The sequence below is a fragment of the Petaurus breviceps genome, unplaced genomic scaffold, assembly GCF_028583685.1.
Source record: "Petaurus breviceps papuanus isolate PSGF00001 unplaced genomic scaffold, PetGlider_PUasm1.0 350, whole genome shotgun sequence".
NCBI lineage: Eukaryota > Metazoa > Chordata > Mammalia > Diprotodontia > Petauridae > Petaurus > Petaurus breviceps.
In genome coordinates, this window is record NW_027186199.1 from 100081 (window position 1) to 124868 (window position 24788).

At 37.1% G+C, this 24788-nt stretch overlaps 1 pseudogene; it reads left to right on the top strand.

Annotated features, from left to right (window-relative positions):
* The first annotated feature begins 6340 nt into the window (after positions 1-6340).
* On the top strand, positions 6341-6799 carry LOC138168009 (small ribosomal subunit protein uS13-like; annotated as a pseudogene).
* The last annotated feature ends 17989 nt before the right edge of the window (positions 6800-24788 follow it).

Here is a 24788-nt window from a genome sequence, read left to right on the forward strand (position 1 = left end):
TGCTTGTTACCACTTCCCCTCTAGCCCCAGTTAGGCAGAGCAAAGATGAACAGGAACAGAATTTGGAGGCCTACTTGGTGAAGGTGGAGACTTGGAGCAGAAACAGAATCAGGTTGTTGTGGCCATTAGGAGCAAGGTCAGATGAACAGGATGAGAACAGTGTTGTTATGAAATGTCCACTGCTGGTGAGGTTATTCTGGAAGACCATTCTCAATCATAGCACTTCCCCCTTTTTTTCTCTAACTTTTTTTCTAAACTACTCTTTGTGGATTCCAAACATGCAATCTCTTGTCTTATTCTTTTCCACAATTACCTGAGAAGAGGTGTGAGGAAAAGGAAAGATTTCCTTAGAGTAGTTTTGTAGTATGTCTGATAAATGTGTGTGAAATAAAGACCAGACTTGTCTGTATGACATACAATATAGAGTCAATCAAATTGAAGGAAATTTCCCTGACACAGGATGGAGAAAGAGTCATTGTGGAAGCCATAATCAAATTATCATCATTTCAATATTTCAATGTGATATTTCAGTTTAATTCCCCTAGATCAACATTGAATCAAAACTAGTGCCTAGGCAATATGAATTTGATGTGGTGGGAGAGGAAGAGTAGTTTAAGATACTGTTCTTGTGAGCAGTGGGGATGTATCAGCCTTTGGGAAAGTTTGGGCAAATGCATTGAAGATCCTCCAACATGATTGTTTTGCTGATGGTTTGGGGATAATGACACATGGTAGTCTAATTATGTATGAGGTTTCATTGTTAACAGTTAAGTGACAGCCTATTTTTCTGTAGGCTGCAGAAAGCAGGGAAACAAGTCAGTTGTGGCGTGCTATTTCTTCTGTAGATCCCCAAAGTTAACACCTAAACCCTACCACTTGTCATGTTACTTTATACACCTATTGATGTCAAAGATGAAATTTTCCATCTAATTAAAATATTAAACGTAAATTATATTGTGGGGGGGAATTATATTGGACTCTGCCCTATCTGAATTCAGTGGATGATAGGATGACATGCAGGTATAATAGGGGTTTGAGAACTGACTGGCATCCTGAGATTTGTAGTTTAGAGGAACAGGCATTCTCTTTCCACCCTGAGAATGACTTGGACTATAGTCATCTCTGAGTTGGAAGGTGGACTTGGGTCATGCCCAGGAGCTTTTAGGGGGACACATGTAGTCTTCAAGAGAGCAGACTGAGAGGGAGGAGCAGAGCTTACATCAGCTGAGCAACAGTAGGAGTGGGAGAGATGGCATCCCCAACCCTATCCAGGATGTACTGAGTCATATTGGAAAGAATCACTGATACAGGGGCAATAGGCAAAAAGAGAAATTGAAACTGGAAATGAGCTACTGAATAAAGGAGAGCATCTTGGTCAAAGCATTTAGACTGCCACTGGTTGTAATTGTTATTCAAAGACCAAGGAAAGTTATCCAAAGTCAATCGTTCTCCCATTTTCCCCTTCTGTGCTTATCCAGTAACAGATACTATAATATAACTCTCCTAGATTCTTTTATCTGTTTCCTATATCCTAATTTTGCTTTAAATATGGAAAAAGACAGGGTTAGCTGGAAATAACAAAAAAATTTGAATGAGAGCAGAGGGTGAAACCTTGGTCTGAATGTTAAGCATTTTCTAACTGGGGACTCTTGAGTGATTATGATTATGTTAATAGATTCTTATCTGACAGACTCCATAAAACATCAGAAAAAGGAATCTTGTGAACCTGGCAGCCATTATATTGCCCCTAGGCTCAATGTGATTTAATGGTTTATAATAGATTGTGGCTATTTAAATCTCCAACTCCATTGTAAAAAAGAAAAGAGGTGCAGGGTAGAAACTGACAAGGCTTGTATGGAATTCAACTCTGCCATTTCCAAAAGGGAGAAAAGAGCAGAAAAGATGGTGTACCTTCCACAGCACCATCCACCAGTGTTACACAGGTTTATGTAGATTCGCTAAAAAATGTGGGGAATTTGGAATATTTTTCAAACTTGTATTAAGAAATGTGAGATAATCACATACAGTTTTTAGGTTGTTACAATACTAATCAACTTTATGTAAAACAGTCTGCTAGGGAAAGGAATAAGCATTTATATAGCACCTTGTATGTGTCAAACACTGTGTGCTAACTGCTTTTCACAATTATATCATGTGATCTTCCTAACACCCCCACAAGGTAAGTACTATTATTATCTCGATTTTACAGTTGAGGAACATGAAACAACTAGAGTTTAAATGACTTGCCCAGAGTCACATAGCTATTAAGTGTTGGGAAGTATCAGATCTTTCTGACTTCAAGCCCAGTCCTCTATGTACCATCTGTATATATATGTATATAGTACCATCAGATGCCTCTAAAAGGAACTCTTTAGAAAAAATTGTGATCATCTGAGGACAAAGTATAGAGTGTGTTTATGTCATTGTGAAACACTTTGGCTTTCTCATGCAAAAGTACTTCAAAAGGCATTTGATCTAAAAGAAGAAATGGACATCTTTCTTAATAATGAAGATAAAGCAAATTCATTTGTAACAAAAATTTCCTCCTAAAACAGAATTTGGTGGATTCTTTCAAACTTAGTAATCTAAATAAATTAACTCAAGGTCTTCAAATTCATACTCTGATTTAGAAATATAGTGACTGTGTTTATGAAAAAAAAATAGATTCTTGAGTAATAAATATACTAAATAATGTCTTGATGTTTTCCCAGTTTAAAAAGATTTGCCCTGCAAATGAAATATAAGAAAGTAAAGAACCATTTGTTAATCATGTAACCTGACTACAGAAACAATTCTCATTTTATTTTAAAGACTTAGACATTTCTAAATATGGTTGTGTAATAATGGACATGCTCAGAGCTGCCTTTCTTGTATTCACATGGCAGTTTTAAGGGCCTGCTGTAGGTACTATGTGACTCATTGTTTAAGGGTTTGTGCTATGAGAGGAGTCCCCTCAGGTTGAGAAGAGATATAACTCTGGATGTACAAAAGAGGGCAGCCCTCCCCCTCTCCTCAGTCTTGGCTCTAATTCTTCCATGTGGGAAGTAGTGAACTCTCCGGTAAAAGGAGGGAGGAGACAATACAATGCTCATTCTTCTACCCCACCATTACTTCCCAGTTGGTGTATGGCCTCAACTAGTCAATTAGTTTGCATCTAAGCTACTATCTCTCTTTTGTGCTTTCTGTTCTTTCCTGAGCAGGCTACCCAACATGGTACTTGTAGCAGATATGTCCAGATTTAGAGGCAATTTTGTGAGTTCAAAAGGTCCAAAGATCATGAGTCTCATGAGAAGAACTATTAGTTGTAGCCATAGGAGATCTTGACAGGAAAAGAAGCTGAGTACAAAGTACAGAGACAGTTAAGTTTGTAAAATGGAGTCATTGTGCAGAGGCAATCTGAATTATAAAATGCTTAATCAAGAATCCCACAAACTACATTGCATCCGATGAAATTCAAGTATTATTCTCCCAGTAGATAGTAACTGTAATTTTAAGTTGTTAGTGAATCCTGGTTTAAGTTTGTTGGGGTTTTTTTTAAATGTGTACTTGTCAAGTGTCCTATGTTTAGCATTCCGTGTGTGTAGAAACACATTACCTGTCCCATCCCTGATTCGTATTATACATTGAGTACCTTTTCAACTTCCCCTTTTTGAGGAAAGCCCTAGACATTAGCCTTAAGTAAAATTGTCCTTTGAATGGCAGGGTTGGGTACTTATGGAACCAAAGAGTATGAGAAAAGGGAATATCTTCTCATTAGATACCAACCTCTTCAGGCCTGAACTGGTCCCAAATCACATGCCTAAGTATTGAATAGGAAGTGGAAGCAGTACCCCCAAATCCTGTGGTGACTTCACCATAGTTCCTCATGGTTAGAAATGGTCAAGAAATACTTTTGTTGAGTATGAAGAGATCCATTTGATCTTGCTCCATCTGAACAACAGTAAATAGACTATACATTGAAATAAGCATTTGAATCCAAAAATCTGATGTTCTGACTATAGGTGAATAAAGAGTTCTCTGAATCATCAAACAAAATTTGCTACCATTTGTAAGCTTTCATTTGTGTGAAGTGGAGTTATTCTGTTGTAGCTATTATAAAGATGAAATATTGATCTTGACTGATGTTTAAAAAAGCATGGGCACTGGCCACTTCTGAGAGGATGCAGGGTCAAGCCCCTTGATAAAGCTGAGCATGTATTCAGGACTCTTCCCAGAATACTGGTGCTCCGGCCTGGTAGATGATTGATAGCTCAGCTTGCCTAACTCCCTGTACCTTACATATTGGAGCTGTTTGGGAATCTGAAGTTTGCCTCCTAATAGGAGGAGGAGGCAAACTAGGTAGCACATTGAATAGAGTGCTAGGCCTGGAGTAGGAATCCAGCCTCAGACCCTTACTGGTTATATGATCCTAGACAAGTCACTTAGCTTCTGTTTGCCTCAGTTTTCTCAACTGTGAAATGGGGATAATAATAAAACATAACTTGCAGGGGTGTTGTGAGTATCAAATGGAGTAATATTTGTAAAGTGCTTAGCATAGTGCCTGGCACATAGTTAGTACTCTCTGTCTCTCTCTCTGTATCTCTCTATCTTTGTCTCTGTCTCTGTTCCTCTGTCTCTATCTTTACACACATGTATGTATGTATGTATTATTTAACTGGAAGAATCACATTGCCAAAATTATTCTTTCTTCCCCCCCCCATTTTTCTTCTTTTTTCTCTTTAAAACTTGAACATATTACTGATCCGTAGCTGGGGAGGGGGAAGGAAGGCCTGTTGTAGAAGGTAGAGCTTGAGCTATGAGTTGCAGGAAATCAGTTTCCAAGAGTCAGATGTAATACTAGTGCATTATCCTTTAAGGATGTTCCATATCTGATTAGCCCACAAAGTGGTACTCTTAACTTGAGCCACCAGCTCACAGACCTTAAAAAGTACTTTCTACTGTATAGGTCCAAGATGGCCCTTTCCTAAAAGACTGTCACCACTGTTCACCAGAGGGTGCTCAGCCTGCATGAACCTGTAATGGTACTTCTCCCCCATGCCCCACAATTTTGTACTGTTAAATAAGATGGATTAACTCCTCACTGGTTGAAACTGATCTACGTTAGAGAATGAAAGGGAATATTGCTCAAAATATTCTATAACCCTGTCCCAAAGCCCACTGATATGGGACTCTCTCTTTATCGGTGGAAATCAATGCCCAAAGTCTGAGTTGAGACAGGTACTCCTGAGCTTCAAGTATCAATATAATCCACGGATCTCAGTCTCAGCAGGTTACAAACCTTTTTGACTGTAGGCCTTAGGAGCAAAGCAGGATAATAGCACCATATAATACTGCACACTTTGACCATCCATGCAGATTGCGCAGGGTCTCACAAATGAATAGAAGCAAGACATTCCAATGAGCACCACACATAGGAGCCCTAACTGTTTACCATCTGTACGGGATCCTGAGGTATTTGACTTTGGGGACTTCTCAGTACCACAGGAGTGGAAGGTTGAGGCTAGAATTCAGCAAAAGGACAAGTGTATTCTCATTGCATGAGTGAAATGTGAGATATGATTGAGGTTCATCCCACAGAGTCTAACTCACTGATTTCTGACCACTCAAAGAAAGATGTAGGGGAGATTTCTTTGTCTATGATAGAAAAATCTCAAAGAAATGTTGGTTAATGGCATCACCATAGAATCCAGCAGCCCTTATGCATTATCCATAGTACTAAGGACTAAGAAAAGTAGAAAGATTTGTTGATTACCTAACTTGGAACAAAAGGACTAAAGTGGACCAGTACATTATGCCACAGGTACAAGATGTTTGCTAGGTAGCCAGATGTTTTCAGTCTAGATTTCTGTGTCTGAGGAAGACAAGAAAAAAAACTGCTGTCATCACTCAAAAGACTCACAGTTTAGCTGACCAATGGAAAGCTAACCCATGCAAAGTAACTGAGAGGCTGGACAACTTGCCTGTTTACAAAATAATCCCAGAAAATGGATGTGGGCTCTATCAGGACTATTCACAACATCTACTTATTGCTAATAGGAAAATTAGCTGGACTTCCTAATGAGCAAGAAGAGAGAACTGTTGGCTACTTGCCTAAAAGACTGAGAAAAGGGACTTCCACTAGCTGTACAAAGACTTTCTGATACACATTTGAGCATAGAAAGTGATATATCTAGCGAAGGAAAATGTGTATATTGTTACAGGCAGGAGACCTGAACCCAGAGGCAATTCCTTTATGGCCCAAAACTACTGCAGAGACGCACAGGGTACAGATTCAATTCACAGAAGTAAAAAATTCTGATAGCCGTCTTCCAGAGAAGGCTCTCATAGTGCCCTTGCAGCCATGTCTCTTTTAATCCCCGAGAAGTTCCAGCACATTTTGAGAGGGCTCAACACCAACATTGATAGATGGCTAATAATAACTTTTGCCATCACAACCATCAAGGGTGTGGGTAGAAGATATGCTCATGTAGTACTGAGGAAAGCAGACACTGACCTCACCAAGAGGGCTGGTGAGCTCACTGAAGATGAGGTGGAGCGCGTGATCACCATCATGCAAAATCCCTAGCAATATAAGATTCCAGACTGGTTCCTTAACAGACAGAAGGATGGAAAGGATGGAAAATATACCCAGGTTCTGGCCAAAGGTCTGGACAACAAGTTTTGTCAATATCTGGAGCAACTGAAGAAGATTCAGGCACATTGTGGGCTTTAGTATTTCTGGGGTCTCTGGGTCCAAGGCCAGAACACCAAGACTACAGGCCACAGGGGTCACACTGTGGATGTGTCCAAGAAGAAGTAAATGACTTCACTGGCCTTGTCTATTAATAAATAGTTTATAACAAAAAAAATGCTGATAGCCAACCTGGCATGGCTGTCAGCTCAAGCATAGACACACAAATCTATTAATGATGCTAATGGTCAGCCCATGTCAACTACTAGCTCAGGTATAGAAGCAGAAAGATCAGTCAGTGACAGGAGAACTAGGCCTATTAGACCAGTCACTAAGCTAAGTTATGGTGCTATAGGTAAACCTGAGGATGTCTAGAGACATGTCTCTAGGTGACAATGCTAGAGACTGCCCATGTGAAATGTGCCTTGCCTGTAATTGCATATGTTTTACATGAAAATTACTGCATGTCTAAGTATGCTTGTTTTTATTTTGCTGTTATGTTCATTTTACTGTGTTTCACTTTATGTTTATACTATAGTGATATCTGTTAAATATCATATGCAGATACCACATCTTATAGTCAAGTAGTATTATATATATATAGGCCTATTAATATTGTTTCTTTGATCTTTAATTCTAAAGACTTTAATCTTCCCCTTTCAGAACTAGATAAATCAAACCAAAAAATAAATGAGAAAGAAATCAAGGAAGTGAATAGAATTTTAAATAAGCTAGATATGATTGCTATCTGGAGAGAACTCAATGGGAATAGAAAGGAATAAACTTCTTTCTCAGTGGTATATGGTACCTTTACAAAAATTGACCATATATTAGGGCATTAAATTTTTATAGTTAAAAGCAGAAATATTAAAAACATCCTTTTCAAATCACAATACCATAAAAATTATATTTAACATGGAACTATGGAAATGTAGGAAAAAACTATTTGGAGACTAAACAACTTAATTTTATAGAATGAGTGGGTTAAAGAGCAAATCATAGAAACAAACAATCAATTATGTCATTAAAGAGAATGATGATAATGAGACAACATATCAAAACCTATGGTACACAGCAAAAGCAGTAATCAGGGAAAAATTTATATCTTTAAATGCTTACATCAATAAAATAGAGAAAGAGCAGACAAATGAACTGGGTATGCAATTTAAAAAACTAGAAAAAGAAAAACTAAAAATCCCCAATTAAACACTAAATCAGAAATCCTAAAAATTAAAAGTGAGATTAATAAAGTTGAACATAATAAAATCATTGAATTAAATAAAATAAATAAAACTAAAAAGTTGGTTTTGTAAAAAAAAAATAATAAAATTGATAAACTATTGGTTAATATGATTTTAAAAGAGAGAAGAAAACCCAAATCATTGGTATTAAAAAAGAATAGGGTAAGGGGGGGGTGGCTAGGTGGCACAGTGAGTAAAGCACTGGCCCTGGAGTCAAGAGAACCTGAGTTCGTTCAGGCCTCAGACACTTAACACCCACAGTTCGGTTCCGGCCTCAGACACTTAACACCCACACAAAAAAAATAGCCTCGTAACCTTGGGCAAGTTACTTAACCCCAACTGTCCTCCAAAAAGGCAAAAAAAAAAAAAGAACAGAGTGAATTTACCACTAACAAAGATGAAATCAAAGCAATTGTAAGGAGTTATTTTGCCCAACTATATGCCAACAAATTTAACAATTTAAGTGAAATGGAAGGAATATTTGCAAAAAATTTAATTGCCTAGATTAGCAGAAGAAGAAATAAAATATCTAAATCAACCTATTTTAGAAAAAGAAATTGAATAGACCATAAATGAGCTTCCTAAGAAAAAAGACCAGGACCAAGTGGATTTATAAGTGAATTATATAAAACATTTAAAGACCAACTAATTCCAGTATTAAATAAATTATTTGGAATAATAGTCAAAGAAGGAGTCCTATCAAATTCCTTTTATGAAACAAATATGATATTGGTGACTAAACCAGGAACAGTAAAAAGAGAGAAAGAAAATTATAGACCAATTTCTTTAATGAATATAAATGCAAAAATCTTGAATAAAATTCTAGACAGATTATAACATTATATTACAAAGATTGTACATTGTGACCAAGTGGGATTTACACCAGGAATACAGGGGTTTAACATAAGTAAAACTATTAATATAATTAGTTATATCAATAATAAAAGTAACAAAAGTCATATCAATATATGCAGAAAAGGCTTTTAATAAACTACAATTCATTTCTATTTTAAAAAAACACCTGAGGGGCAGCTAGGTGGCGCAGTGAATAGAGCACCAGCCCTGGAGTCAGGAGGACCTGGGTTCAGATACGGCCTCAGACACTTAATACAAAAACTAGCTGTGTGACCTTGAGTAAGTCACTTAACCCCAATTGCCCTCCAAAAAGCAAAACAAAAAACAAAAAATAAAAAAAACACCTGAAAGTATAGGTATATATGGATTTTTCCTTAAAATGATAAGAAATATTTACCTAAAATCATCAGCAAGCATTATTTATAATGGGGATAAACTAGAGGCCTTCCCAGTAAGATCAGGTATAAAACAAGGATGCCCACTGTCGCCAATATTATTCAATACTATATTAGAAATCCTAGCAATAGTAGAAGAAAAAGAAGTTGAAGGAATCAGAATGGGCAATGAGGTAATAAAACTATCTCTTTTTTGAAGATGATAGGATGATGTACCTGGAAAATCCTGAAGTCTCCACTAAAAAGTTCATTGAAACAATTAATGATTTTAGTAAAGTACCAGAATATAAAATAAACCCAGATAAATCATCAGCATTCCTATATATCACCAACAAGATCCTCTAAAAAGAGATAAAAAAGAGAAACCCCATCTAAAATAACTCTAGACAATATGAAACACCTGCATGTATACCTGCCAAAACAAACCCAAGAACTATATGAACAAGATTATAAAAAACTTTTTATACAAATAAAATCAGATTTAAATAATTGGAGAAATATTAATTGTTCGTGGGTAGACAGGGTCAATAAAATAAAAATGACAGTTCTACCTAAGTTAATTTACTTATTCAGTGTCATACCAATCAAACTACCAAAGAATTATTTTATCGAGCTAGAAAAAATAATAACAAAATTCATTTGGAAAAACAAAAGCTTAACAATATCAAAGGAACTAATGAAAAATAAAAGTAAAGGCAAGAGGTTTATCAGTACCAGATCTTAAACTATATCATGAGGCAGTAATTATCAAAACTATCTGGTACTGGCTAATAAAAAGAAAGGTAAATCAGTAAAATAGAGTAGGCATAAAATTTACAGCAGCAAATGACTATAGTAACTTTGTATTTGACAAGTGTAAAGGCTTAAATTCTGGGAATAAGAATTCATCATTTGGTGAAAATTGCTGGGAAAGCTGGAAAGCAGTTTGGCAGAAATTCAGTATACATAGACCAATATCTTGGACCATTTACCAAGATAAGGTCAAAATAGATACATGACCTAGATGTGAAGGGAGATAATACAAGAAAATTTGAAGAATATGAAACATATATATTACTTATCACACTTATGAATAGGTGAACAATTAGTGAATAAACAAGAGTTAGCATTGTGAGGTATGAAACAGATAATTTTGATTACATTAAACTAAAAAGGTTTTGTACAAATAAAACCAATGTAGCAAATATCAGAAGGAAATCAGAAAACTGGGGGGGAAATTTTATAGATAATTTCTTACATAAACATCTCATATCTCAAAAATATAAAAAACTTTGTCAAATTTATAAGAATGAGTCATTTCCCTAATTGATAAATACTAAAGGATATGAACAAGCAGTTTTCTGATGAAGAAATAAAAACCACTTATGGACATATGGAAAAGTGCTCTAAATCATTATTTAGATTATTATCATTTTGCATTAGAGAAATGCAAATGAAAACAACCCTGAGATATCATTTTATACCTATCAGATTGGCTAAAATGATAGAAGAAAAAAATGACAAATGTTGGTGGGGATATGGAAAAACTGAGACTAATTTACCTTTGGTGGAATTGTGAACTAACCCAACCATTTTGGAGAGTAATCTGGAATTATGCCCAAAAATTATGCCCCCAAAACCCCTGCCTATACACTTTGACCCAGCAATACCACTATTAGGTCTGTTTCCCAAGATGATTAGGGAAAAAAGAAAAGAACCTGTATGTTCTAAAATTTTTACAGCAGCTCTCTTTTGGTGGCAAAGAACTGGCATTTGTGGGGATGCCCAACAATTGGGGAATGGCTAAACAAGTTGTAGTATATGATCACGATGGAATACTACTAGGCTATAAGAAATGATGAGTTTCATGATTTTAGAAAGACATGGAAAGACTTGCACAAAATAACAAAAAGCAAAATGAGCAGAACCAAGAGAGTGTTGTATATAGTAAAAACAATATTGTTTTAAGAACAACTTCAAATAAATACCCATTAACAATATAAGACCTATGAAAAAAAAGATGCTATCTGCATGTAGAGAAAGAACTGATAAATAGAAATATGTATAGTATGATTTTACATATATAGATAGATATTTCTATCTAATGATAGCCATCATGGGGAGGAGGGGAAGTTACATGATAGCTTTATTATATATTTAAAAAGAAAAGCAAGTTGTACATAATAGATTTTCAACTTCACATGCAATCCTCTTTTTTTCTATTCTACTTTGTCATGAAATGCTTGTTTTATTTCTTAAGTTAAGAATTAAACTAAATTAATTTTTTAATTATATAAAAACATGTTCCAAATCACTAACAATAAAAGAAATGAAAATTAAAACAAATAAATTCCACCTCATGTTCATCAGATTGGCAAGGATGACAAAAAAGTTAAATTATTGTTGCAGAGGAAGTGGGAAAACAGACATACTAATGCATTGTTGGTGGAGTATGAAACAATTCAATAACTCTGGAAAACAATTCAAAAATATGCTACCAAAATCACTAAATTATATATACTTTTTGACTCAGTCTTTGACACTTCTGATCATATTCTCCTTTATGTGATTTCTCCTCTCTAGGTTTTTGTGATGCTGTTCTCTTTCCTGGTTTTCTTCCTACCTGTCTAACCACTCCTTCTTAGTCTCACTTGCTGGATCTTCATCCAGGCCACACCCAATAACCATGACTCTGTCCTGGGTCCTCTTCTCTTGTACCTTTATGCTATCTTGCTTAGTGATCTCATCAGCTCCCATGGATTCACTTTTCATCTCTATGCAGTTGATTACTGGATCTATATATCCAGCCCTAATCTCTCTCCTGAGTTCTAATCTCTAGCACTTGATGACCCATAGACATCTCAAATACAAAATGTCCAAAACAGAACTCAAATTTTTCCCCTAAACCTTCTTCTTTTCCAAAATATCTTATTATTGCCAAGGACAGTGTAATTCTTTCAGTCACCCAGGCTCATGACTTAGGTGTCATCCTCAATTCCTCTCTCACATTAACTCCATATATCCAATCTGTGGCTAAATCTTATTATTTTTATCTTCACTACAGCTCTTGCACACATCACCTCTTCACTCACACAGCTGCAACCCTAATGTAGGCCCTTAGCACCTCTTTCCTGGATTACTGCAATAGCTTTCTGGTTGGGGTCCCTGTCTCAAGTTTCTCCCCGCTCCAATCTGTGCTCTACACAGATACCAAAGTGATTTTTCTAAAGCCCAGATTTGACTATATTACCCCCTATTCACCCTAAACCCTACTCAATAATATCCAGTGACTCCCTATTGCCTCCAGTATCAAATATAAAATTCTCTCTTTTTTTAAAGCCCTTCACAACCCAGCCCCTCTTCTTTACTCCACTCCACACACTCTATAATTCAGTGACACTGAAAATAACACTTATCTTTCTACTCTGTAAGCTTTCACCTTTTCACTAGCTATCCACCATGCTTGGGATGTTCACACTCTGCAATTCTGCCTACTAGCTTCCCAGATTTCCTTCAAAATAACTTAAATCTCATCTTCTGAAAGAGGTCTTTCCCAGTCCCCAACCCATACTCATATGGGTTCAGTTTAGTTGTTTTTCAGTGTTGGCTGACTCTTCATGGCCCCATGGGGTTTTCTTGGCAAAGATGCTAGAGTGGCTTGCCATTTCCTTCTCCAACTCATTTTACAGATGAAAAAACAGAGGCAAACAGTCAAATAGCTAGCAAGTGTCTGAGGCTGGATTTGAACTCAGGAAGAGTCTTCCTGATTCCAAGCCTAGTATTCTATCTACTATACCACTTAGCTTCCCTACTTACTTGTGTAGATGTAGGCATATAAGCATATGTAGATATACCTATCTGTATATATGTGTATGTATGTATGTGTATGTATGTACTCAAATATTAAAATACTCAAATGGATCTGTGATCTCATCAATTTAGGTATTCCTTCCAATAATTTCAATTTGCAAACATGCCATGTGTGTCTATCCTGTGCACTTCTTGTTTATGTCCTTCATTTACATTTTTAAAAATTCAGTTTTTTAAGGGGGAGTTGAAATTCCCCTATCCTACTTTATGTAATTACAGACAATGCGGAGCAGATAGCAGAGATAAATTAAGTTCTGATCCCTATACAAAGTGCAAAAACAGGTATACATGACCCTGTTATCCCTTTACAAAGTATTCATGGAAAAAGGAATGTGCAATCTACCTTATTCAAGCTGACTATGTGTTCTAGCTCAGCATTTGGAAGCTTTGGGAAGGGTAAAGCAATTCACTTATTGTCAAATAAGCAGAAAGACTCAATGACTTAGTTGACCTTTAAAAAGGCAATGACTCATGATAAAAATTGTGGGGAAAATAGGAAATCAATTTGACGGAAACTAGACATAAACCAGCATTTCACATTGTATACTGAAATAAGGTCAAAATGGGTAAATGATTTAGACATAAAGAATGATATCATAAACTAGGGGAGCACTTAAAAATTTACCTGGCAGATCTATGGATAAGGGAAGGGTTTATGACCAAATAAAAGATAGAGCATTTTGGGATGTAAGATGGATAATTTTGATAACATGAAATTTAAAAAAGTTTTACCAATGCAGCCAAAATTAGAAGGAAAATAGGAAACGGGGGTGAGGGGAAGGAATTTACAGCAAGTTTCTCTGATAAAGGCCTCATTTCTCAAATATGTAGGGAATTGAAACAAATTCATAAAAATAAGAGCCATTCTCCAATTGATAAATAGTCAAAAGATATGGACAGGCAGTTTTCAGAATAAGAAATCAAAGCTATTAATAGTCACATGAAAAAATTACCACTGATTAGAGAAATGCAAATTAAAACAACTCACCTATCAGATTGGTATGGCCTTATGCCTATCAGATTGGCTAACATGACAGAAAAGGAAAACGATAAATGTCGGAGGGGATGTGGAAAAATAGATATATTAATGCACTGTTGGTGGAACTGTGAACTCATCTAACCATTCTGGAGAACAATTTGAAACGATGCCCAAAGAGCTATAAATCTGTGCATACCCTTTGAGGCAGCAATACCATTAGGTCTGTATCCCAAAGAGATCAAAGAAAAGGGAAAAGGACCTACATGTACAAAAATATTTATAATAGTTCTTTTTTGTAGTGGCAAAGAACTGGAAATTGAGGAGATGCTTATCAATTGGAGAATGACTGAACAAGTTGTAGTTTATGATTGTGATGGAATATTGTGCTAGAAGAAATGATGAACAGGATGGTTTCAGAAAAACAAGGGAAGACTTGTATGAACTGATGAAAAGTGAAGTGAGCAAAACTGGAGATCATTGTACACAACAGCCACAATATGGTGAGGACGGTCAACTGTGAAAGACTTAGCTACTCTGCTCAATATATTTATCCAAGACAATTGCAAAGGACCCACAATGAAAAATGCTCTTTACTTCCAGAGTCAGAACTAATGAACAGTGCAGATTGAAGTATACTTTTTTTCACTCTCTTTATGTTTCTTGCTTTTTTAAAAAAAAATTATTTATTTATTTTGCAACATGGCTAATATGAAATATGTTTTGCATGACTTCATGTATATAATTAACATTATATTCCTTGACTTCTCAATGGGTAGGGAAGAAATGGGAGGAAGGGAGAGAATTTGGAATTCAATTTAAAAAAATTAGCGTTAAAAATAAATAAATAAAATATTTTATATGAAGTGAAATAAAAAAATTTAAATTCATCCTTGTCTGTCTTCTTCCTTTAACACTCCATGTGCCATGATATAACTTTGGGACTTTCCAGGAGGGGTGTAGAGGATCAATTCTTCATTCTGGCATGGTGTAGTACTCCCATGTGGCAGCTAGAACAAGGAGCCTCAGTTTGATGAGTTCAAGCTCAGACATCTAGCTTAACCTCTTAAATTTGGTTTCTTTGCCTGATCATAGGCATATGAACATTGATCTTGAGACAGACACATCTAGGCTTGGACATATCTAAATCTTGTGCATCCTGGGTTCTTTGTTGGTTCTGGCTATACCTTGGGAAGAGTCCCTGGCAACTACTTCAGTGCTTTTTAGAGAAGATAACCACTGGGTGGTAGAGCCCCAAGCACTGGACTGTCTTGTCAGATGACATGACCTTGGAGAGAATTGTTTTGTACATTGCAAAGCTGAGGTAAAATTCAAAATTCTATTCAGCAATCTGGCAAACTGCTTCATGTTCTAAGGTTTAATTCTCAACATCCCAGGAGAGTCCAATAGTAATTATTACTGCTACTTCCTGAAGTTTTTGCCGATGCATGCCTATAAGAACATTTTAGGTTATGCATTTCTTTTATGTGTAGGAAATAAATTTCTGGTTCATACTTGATTCTATTATATATTGAGTACTTTTCTGTTCCACACTCTGGCGATACCTTGGACATGAGACGAACCTGAGATTTAAATATTTGGCTGTTGGTTGTTGTCCTTAGTAATCAAAGAGAACCAAAGCAACACCATTATGTCAGATCAATGTACAGTGTGTCAAACTGGCATCTCAGACCAATATGAGCTCCCAGTATTCTACCATAGGTTGGGACAAATAATTTATGTGAAAATTTGGAATGGAAATATCTCTAAATTTGTACATCTCACATTTCTTTTGAGCTACTACAATTCTGTTCTGCCCATAGAGCACAGCACTTTCTTTGATGTGGGCATGACAGGCTGGGCAGTCCTGTACCAGTGTCTCCCACGTCTCACAATGGATTCCAAAGTTTTTCAGAGAGAACTTTAGAGTGTCCTTGTATCACTTCTTCTGACCTAAGGAAGTTTAGAAGTGAGGAGGATTTTAGGGAAATGATAATGTTTTTAGTTTTTAATATCTTGAACCAAAGATGTCTCTGGTATTCCCCTTTTTACTGTACTTCTGACTGTCTCTGACTTCACCACCATGACTTAGCTGCATTTTCACAGTGGAATTTCTCAGTGCCTATGGCCTTCAATCCTCTTTCTCCACCCTACCACTCAAACATCCTTTCATCATCAAATCATCCTTTCCCATCTCCTATTGGTGAGTTCTTTCTAGGTCCTCATTTTGGGAATGAGCTGAGGTCACCATTTACCTCCTGGCTGTGCTGACTCCCTCCAGACTTTATTACCATTCCCCAACATAGGTGCACACCTTTCTTCTCCCTTTTATAAGTTGTCTTCCACCACTAGGGACAGTTAGGTGACTCAATGAATAGAACATTGGCCCTCGAGTCAGGAGAACTTGAATTCAAATTTGGCCTCAGACATTTACTAGTTTTGGGACCCTGGATAAGTCGTTGAACCCTGATTGCCTTCAGAGAGAAAGAGAGAGGTATTTTTTTCTTTTTGCTTATATTTGTATCTACAGAGCTTAGCCCTGATTGCCTTCAGAGAGAAAGAGAGAGGTATTTTTTTCTTTTTGCTTATATTTATATCTACAGAGCTTAGCACAGTGTTCAATGAACCTGGCACAAAATGAGCTCTTAATAAAACTTGTTCTCTGCCTGCTTGCCTTTAGCATATCAGGTTTGAAATGTCCACTAGGCAACTAGTAATATGTGTCTAAAGCTCAGGGGATAATCTGGGAATGGATCGTTAGGCCTGAGAGTCATTAGCATTGAGATAGTTAAACCCATGGGAATTAATGGGTTTACCAAGAGAAATAATGTCAGAGAGAACAGAAAAAGACCAGAATGTTGAGTAATATCCACACTTAAAGGGTGTAATACAGTTGAAGAGCCAGAAAAAGACTGGGAAAAAAAAAACTAAGACAAGTTGTAAGAAAACCAGGAAAGAGTAATATCAGGAAATTTTAGACAGAATTCAGGAGACGATGATCAATAGTGTCAAATGGAACAAATAGGTGAAGGAAGATCAGGACTGAGAACAGAGCATCAGATCTGGCAATTATTAGATCATTTGGTAATACAAATGGTATATACCTTAGACTTGTAGTCACTCTGTCCCAAAGCACCTTCGTCATTTGCTGGACAGCAAATGTTCAACTAAGGAAAGGATTTGAGTTAGTCAAGAAGCATTTACAAGATATAAAGGTTAAGGGTGAGCCCCTTTCCAGATTTGAGTAGATCACTTTGTAAGCAACATCGGTTATAAAACTTTGAGTAGGCTCATTTGCACCTTATAAAGACTATAAGAGTAACTAATTTGCATATGGAAAGACCAGGAAAGCAGTTTAAAGTCCAACAAAAACAATGAACTTGCCCCAGAGCTTAGTTTGTCTCTGAACCTTTGTCCTACTCATTCTTTCTCCTGGACAAAAACAAAACAAAAAACAGAGGAACCCCGAACCCCAGAGTTGCTTGGTAATTATTGGGCATATAGCTTTGCTTATAGAGGAGAAGATCTGGGCAATATACTGACTAGATAGTCATCTTCATAAGTCAAGGCGAGTTTTCTTGCCAAGAAGACCCAGCCCTGTACTAAGAATTGTTCAAAGGTCAAAGTTTACTTCTTATCTGAGTGGTAGACAGTCATTTAGATCCCAAGGCAATAGGCTATGAAAGCTTCTGTTAGTTTTAAGGTAAGGATCCCTATTATTTCTGAAAGACTATAAGTGATATTTCCCTTTTCAAGATTGTAACTGAACCTGAAGGGAAATATCACTATCATTTTGGTCCTCTTGGAGAATGAAGGACAACAATCAGCATGCAGCTTACATGCTGCTGCCTTTCATAAGCCAGGAGGAAGGCAGGGTGTCACTTACATTACACAGTGGGGCATAAAATTTGATTTGTCCACTAGGTGGTGCTATACTTAAGCCACCAGTCAAGTGATTTTATGAAAGTCTTTCAGATGCTTATGTGAATGCTTCCACTCTGGTATCTCACAAGCTTCTAGACACTTAGAGGGCAAGTTAAAACCCAGGCTGGCTAAATTCTGAATCTAGTCTAGAGAATAATATTAAACCTTACTCTGGATTATCAAAATATAGGAAATATAGTTATATAATTACATATCCACCCTACATTTATACTTTTCCTTCTTAATCTAAGATTCCATAAACTTATAGTATATAGTCCTTAAGTCCATCATGATTAGATATAGTTATCCCTTCCACATCAAGAAGGTTAGGTGCACAATGCCCCTATGTAGCAGCAATCACAGTGGCATACCCAGGATGGCTGAGAGCACAGGTTCTTAGGTCTGCTTTACTAGGAAAGATAACTGTTCAAGGGGTCAAAAACTTTTTTAACTACATTAACTAGTCCAGGGGAAAAGTCAACACTCTTGAACTTCCAAGAAAATGCAAGCAGAGAAATAAAGACTAACAGACAGGGCTCTGACTGCCTGAATCAAAGCAATATTGCTATACGCTTTACATACATCTCTGGATGGAGAGAGCCTTTACATCTGAGTAGTAGGGGAAGATCTGAACATAAAGCCAGTCAGAATCTTGACCAGCAGATCACAAGATCCTTTTCACATAAGCAAGCCCCCAAAGCAAAATACCAACTCAGAGCATATATACCCTTCTCAGAGAGCCAGAAGGCATCACAACCCTCATGACTCAGTGCCTAATTAGAAATTAGCAAAAGGTATAAAAGCCTTCCTACAAGCTAGATTCCCTTAAGCAATCTTTCCTCCCCCAGTAGGCTCTGTGACTCAGGATGTATCACAGCTGTGAGCTAGGTCAGGGCTCAAAGCAGGTCACATATGCCTATTAATGGGCAGGGAAGATCTTCCTAACCCATTAACATTATACTCCACGATCTGGAAAATCCAAGTAAAATTTTTCAGCCCCCCTTTTGTACCAGAAAAGAAGTCTGAATTATTTATGATATTAAAAGATAAAATATGTTGATATTACATAATGCTATGCATATATTTTATGCATTTCTGAGTTTCTAAACTTTTTCTGTATTGTCTTCTGGCCTTCATGCATCATCTACAGCTTCTGCAAGACTCCCCCAAAATTCCCATTTCATTTCTTATGTTGACCCATGATATAATGAAACCACAATGTGGAAGGGATAACTGTACATGTTTCCCCCTTGTTTTTGAAGAGGGCCAATGACATCACAGGGTGATGTCTTGACTAGCTTGTGATTTGGATTTAAGTGATACAGAATTGCACAAAGTCAATTGCACAAATTGCAGAAAGCCTCACTCTTTCTTCCTGAGTCATTGAAGTCCAGTGGTGTCTTCGATGCCTGACCACTCTAAACCCTCAATAATACTTACTTCAGCTGCCTTTATGGGCATTGGAATAAACTGTTCTTATCTGCCCATTCTGGGAGAAGTCTTCACATGCATGGAGTAGGCATCCCCCTGATTCACTGCGCAGTTTGAGGTCTGTCAGGAGTTACCCTCAGTTTGACTTAGCTCTTCTGTCAAGACAATTTTGTTGCCATTGTGCATGCTACAACTTCTTGGAGCCACAGGTGAGAGTTGGAGGAATCAGGTAGTCACTAAAGGTGGATGAACAGCCCTGAAAAGGGCTTGGCAAGCCCTCACATCAGAGGTGCTAAAACTCTTGAACATCCCATACACGCCAAGATACACAGTTTATGATTAAATAAGGTAGTATTTATAAAGGGATTAGCACAGTGCCTGGCACATAGTAAGCACCATATAAATGTTATCATCATCATTATTATATTTGACATATCAAAGATGATTTTCCTTTTTTGAAAGGAAAATCGCTAAATATTCCCCATTTGAGAAGCCTCCATTCAAATGCCTTTCAGAAACCTCCAACTTTCCTTCCTAGCTTTTTTTTTTCTGAGATTATGGAAAAGATCAGTGGAAGGATTTGTATTCTGTGAATCCACATCAGGGTTGGGAGGGGAGGAGGCAAAAAGATCTATAGCTCAAAAGGAAGGTATAAGGGACCTTACTTACCCCTGGTTTACTGAAAATAGGATTTTCTACAACTACTATGCAGCACTGATCTCTAATCATCTCCTTTCCAAAGGTCTCTCTCACTTTTCTGTGTCAGTTTTAGTAGATTTCCTGGTCTACTTTCAGCTTTACTACTGGGTGTCCTAGTGATAGCATACAGAAACTTAGATTATAGCTGAAGGCAACCAAGGGGAATGATCCCCTAGGTCCATTGCCATTAACACCACCTATCAGACAGGTCTCAGTCCCACTGTCCCTTTGCTCCCTGGGTTCACACAATGGTTGACAGGAAGTGGCTCTATCACTGGAATCCAGGAGTCTGACTCCCGAAGTCAAAAGGTGCTTGAACACATAGTAGAGAGAAAGTCTCATCCTGACCACAATGGGCCCCTGTTCCTTGCGTGATGTATGGTTAGCAGAAAGCTTCTATCAAGGGCAAAGAACAAGGAAATAGGGAACTTAAGGCTTGTGTGTATCTGTGTGCAGATTCTGACCTTTTCCATCTTTTCACGCAACTTTGTGAGTGACAGTTCTTCCAGACTCCCATAAACGAGAAAATGAAGACCATCAGAAGCTGAACTGTCAGTGAAGGGGGAAAATATCATTCTTTCTCTTTCTGAATTATAAAAGTCCCTTTCAATTATCCTTTCCACATCACAATTGTTGCCATCACAGCTTCAATATATCACAGGTCAGCATAAGAAATTTAATGGGAATCTAGGGGAAGTTTTGCAGATGCCACAGATGACATGTGAAGGCCAGTAGAAGACACAGAAAAAGTTTTAAACTCAGAAATACATAAAATATTTGGACTGTATTATATAATATCAACATATTTTATCTTTCAGTACCATAATAATTCAGACTTCTCTGGTACAAAGGGAGGGCCAAAAAATTTTACACAGATTTTCCAGATTGCAGGGGCACCATGCCCCTAACCCCAGCAATGTGGAAGGGATAACTATATTATTATCACTACCCCCCAAGCCCAGAGAAAAACAATAATTTAGATATGGCCATGGAAGAAAAAAAGGAAGTTACATAACAACTCTATTATATATTTCAAAGGAATAGCAATTTATACATAAGAGATTTGCAGTTTTGTATACAATTTTTTTTCTATTATATTAAATTATGGAAATACTTGTTTTATTTCTTAAGTTCAGAATAAAATAAAAAAATTTAAAAAGAAAGGGACAGAAGTAGCTCCTCAGTTCTTGGGCATAAATGAACCGTTCTGTGAAGGTCCAAGAAAAAGCAGCCTCTCCAGTTTTCAGAGGAAGAAATTAAAGCTATCTATAGTCATATGAAAAAATGCTCTGAATCACTATGGATTAGAGAAATGCAAATCAAAACAACTCTGAGGTACTATATCACACCTAATAGATTGGCTAACATGACAAAACAGGAAAATGATAAACGTTGAAGAAGATATGGGAAAATTGGAACACTAATGCATACTTGGTGGGGTTGTGAACTGATCCAACTATTCTAGAGAGCAATTTGGACTTTATAGCCCCAAAGGGCTATAAAATTGTGCATACCCTTTGACCAAGCAATACCACTTCTAGGTCTGTATCCCAAAGAGATCATAAAAATGGGAAAAAGACCCCCGTGTGCATATATATATATATATATATATATATATATATATATATATATATAAAATCAGCATTTGTTTGTGGTGGCAAAGAATTGGAAATTGAGGGGATGCCCATCAGTTGATCAATGGCTGAACAAGTTGTGGTATATGAACATAATGGAATATTATTGTGCGATGAGAAATGAAAAAAAAAGAAAAAAGAAATGATGATTAGGCAGACTTCAGCAAAATATGGGAAGACTTATGTGAACCAATGATGAGTGAAATGAGCAGAACCAGAACATTGTACACAATAACAGCCACATTGTGCAATGACTGACTTTGGTAGACTTCGCTCTTCTCAGCAATGCAAGGATCTAAGACAACTCCAAAAGACTCATGATAGAAAATGCTCTCCATATCCAGAGAAAGAACTTTGGAGTCTGAATGCAGATGGAAGCATACCATCTGCTTTCCTTTTCTTCTGTTATTTTGTTTTGCTTCTTCTTTCTCGTGGCTCCTCCCATTAGTTCTAATTCTTCTTTACATCATGACTAACGTGAAAATATGTTTAATATGGATATATAAGTAGAGCCTATATCAGATTGCACACTGTCTTCTTGGGGAGGGTGGGAAGAGAGAGAGGGGGAGAAAATTTAAAACTCAAAATCTTATGGAAGTGAATGTTGAAAATTTAAAAAAAATTATTAAAAATTAAAGAAAAGAAAAAGCAGTCTCTCAGGGGAAAAAAGAGATTATTGAAGACAAACACAATTGTGTCATTTATATATAACTTATGCAAGCTTGAGGGTGATTGCTGGAAAATTATGACAACTAGAACTTTGAGGATAACTATGGAACAACTGCATATTGCCTATATGTGGTGTATATGACAGAAGTATGAATTTTTGGTTTTTTACTTTAAGGTAGAGAATTTTTTCACACAAGGAAGCCCCACTTTGAGGCTGGAATCAACGACCAGGAATAAAAGGTAAAACCAAGGCAAAGAATCTTTGAAGAAATAGAGCAGTGAAGCAAGAAGGGACAGCAGCTGCCGTGAGGGTGCAACGTGAAGTCCTGAGAGTCAGAAAATTAACAGGACAACGAGTAAGTATAATTTGTTTTGGCACTTGCCCAAATGGAAGTTCCACAGCTCAAGCATGTGGCAGTGGGAACATGTGCTTGCCTTGGTGAAACTAAAATGCTAGCTGTTTGCTCTGTGTGTGTGTGTGTGTGTGTGTGTGTGTGTGTGTTCAAACTAAGCACAGGTCTGTAAGTAGTAACCAGTCATTCTGGTTTCCAGGTTTCAAACCTTAGTAGGTACTTCCATGAATTTAAGAGTTCCTGAGTTAGTGTTTGCTGTCCATTGGGAGGTAATTCCCACAGCTAAATTACTTATCTGAGAATGTGCCTACTGACAGAATCATCCTATACCTGAAAAGATTAAGGAGTCATGCCTGGCTGGCCAGGAGGTGTAGACATTATTATGAACTGCTCCAACAATTCAAGTCTGTGGATCATAGTATCATAGATCTAGAGGAGCTAAAAAAAGACCCCAGAAACTATTTAGTCTAACCTCTTCATTTTACAGACAAGGATATTGAAGCTCTTATTGTTGTTCAGTTGTGTCTGACTCTTTGTAACCCCATTTGGGGTTTTATTTGCAAAGACATAGGAGTGGTTTACCACTTCTTTCTTTCTTTTTTTTGGAGGGCAATTGAGGGTTAAGTGACTCGCCCAAGGTCACACAGCTAGTAAGTGTTAAGTGTCTGAGGGCACATTTGAACTCAGATCCTCCTGACTTCAGGGCCAGTGTTCACTGCACCACCTAGCCACCCCTTACCACTTCTTTCTACAACTCATTTGAGAGATGAGGAAACTGAGGCAAACAGGGTTAAGTCACTTGCCTAGGGGTAACCAGCTACTAAGTGTTTGGGGTCAGATTTGAACTCAGCTTTTTCTAACTCTAAGCCCAATGCTCTATCCACTGTGTGACCTAGCTGCCCTCTTCTAGGAGATATGTGTGTATACATACATATATACATACACACATATGTAAAATTCTCTTTGCTGACTTGTAAACAAACCAAATTTCCATAGTCCTAGATTATTTTTAAATAATCTGCTTTAAAGTAGCAGCTTCTTCTGCATTAATCTGATTGCTAGTTATATTAGGCTTTCATATCACTTTGTAATTTCTTTTTAATTTGGGAGCATTTCTCAAATTTCATCAGTGTTCCCTGAACACCAAAGTTTTACCTCAAAACTTTGTCTTTTGGTCTAAGATTTTGAAAACACACAAGGGTTTTGTAATATCATTTATTTTTCCATTGATGTTCCTTTATTTCTTCTGAATCAAATTGTAATTATCCCTTTGGATGCAAATAACATATTTGTAGACATTTAATCTACAATATTTAGCACATACCTAGAACATAGTAGACACTGAATAAATGTTTCTTGATTGACTGTGACCAGTGACCAGGGGACCTGAGGCCAGAGACAAGAGTAGCACAGTGGACAATAGAGCCAGACCAGGACTGGCTTGGCAGCTATTGTGAAACTTCAGTTCCAGAAGAAAGAGCATCATGTCATTATAGAGATTATTTTATTGTTTATTCAATGGTTTAGAGCAGATTTCCATTTTTATGCCTCCAGAATTCAGAACACAGGTCACTGAAGGTTTCCATCTTGCCTAGCCCCTTTCCAGCAGGTTTGAAGTGGCTAATGCATGGGCATAAAGAAATCCCTCTTTAATTGAAATGACAACTGTTTTCCATATGCTTACAGGAATCAGGAAGACAACCTGAGTGCAAGCTTCTGCTGCTTCGATCAATCAACCCATCAACATTTATTAAGTGCCTACTATCTGCCAGGCACTGTGCTAAGCATAGGGGATACAAAATGAGGCAAAAGATAGTCCTTGCCCTCAAGGAGCTTACAGGAGCTTACAATCTAATGGGAATGCTTCTTCTACCAATGCCTCACATGTCCCCTGGAAAACACACCAAGGACACATTCAGTTTGTATCCATCATCACATAGTTAAGAGGGCAATTTATGGGCACTAGTTACCTCTCTCTGTGACACACACAGCCTAGTGATGGAGGTAAGGCAGAGGATATGATCCCTATTTTGCAGATGAAGAACCTCAGGAAGCCACAGAGCAAGTAGGTAGGGGATAGGGACAGGATTCA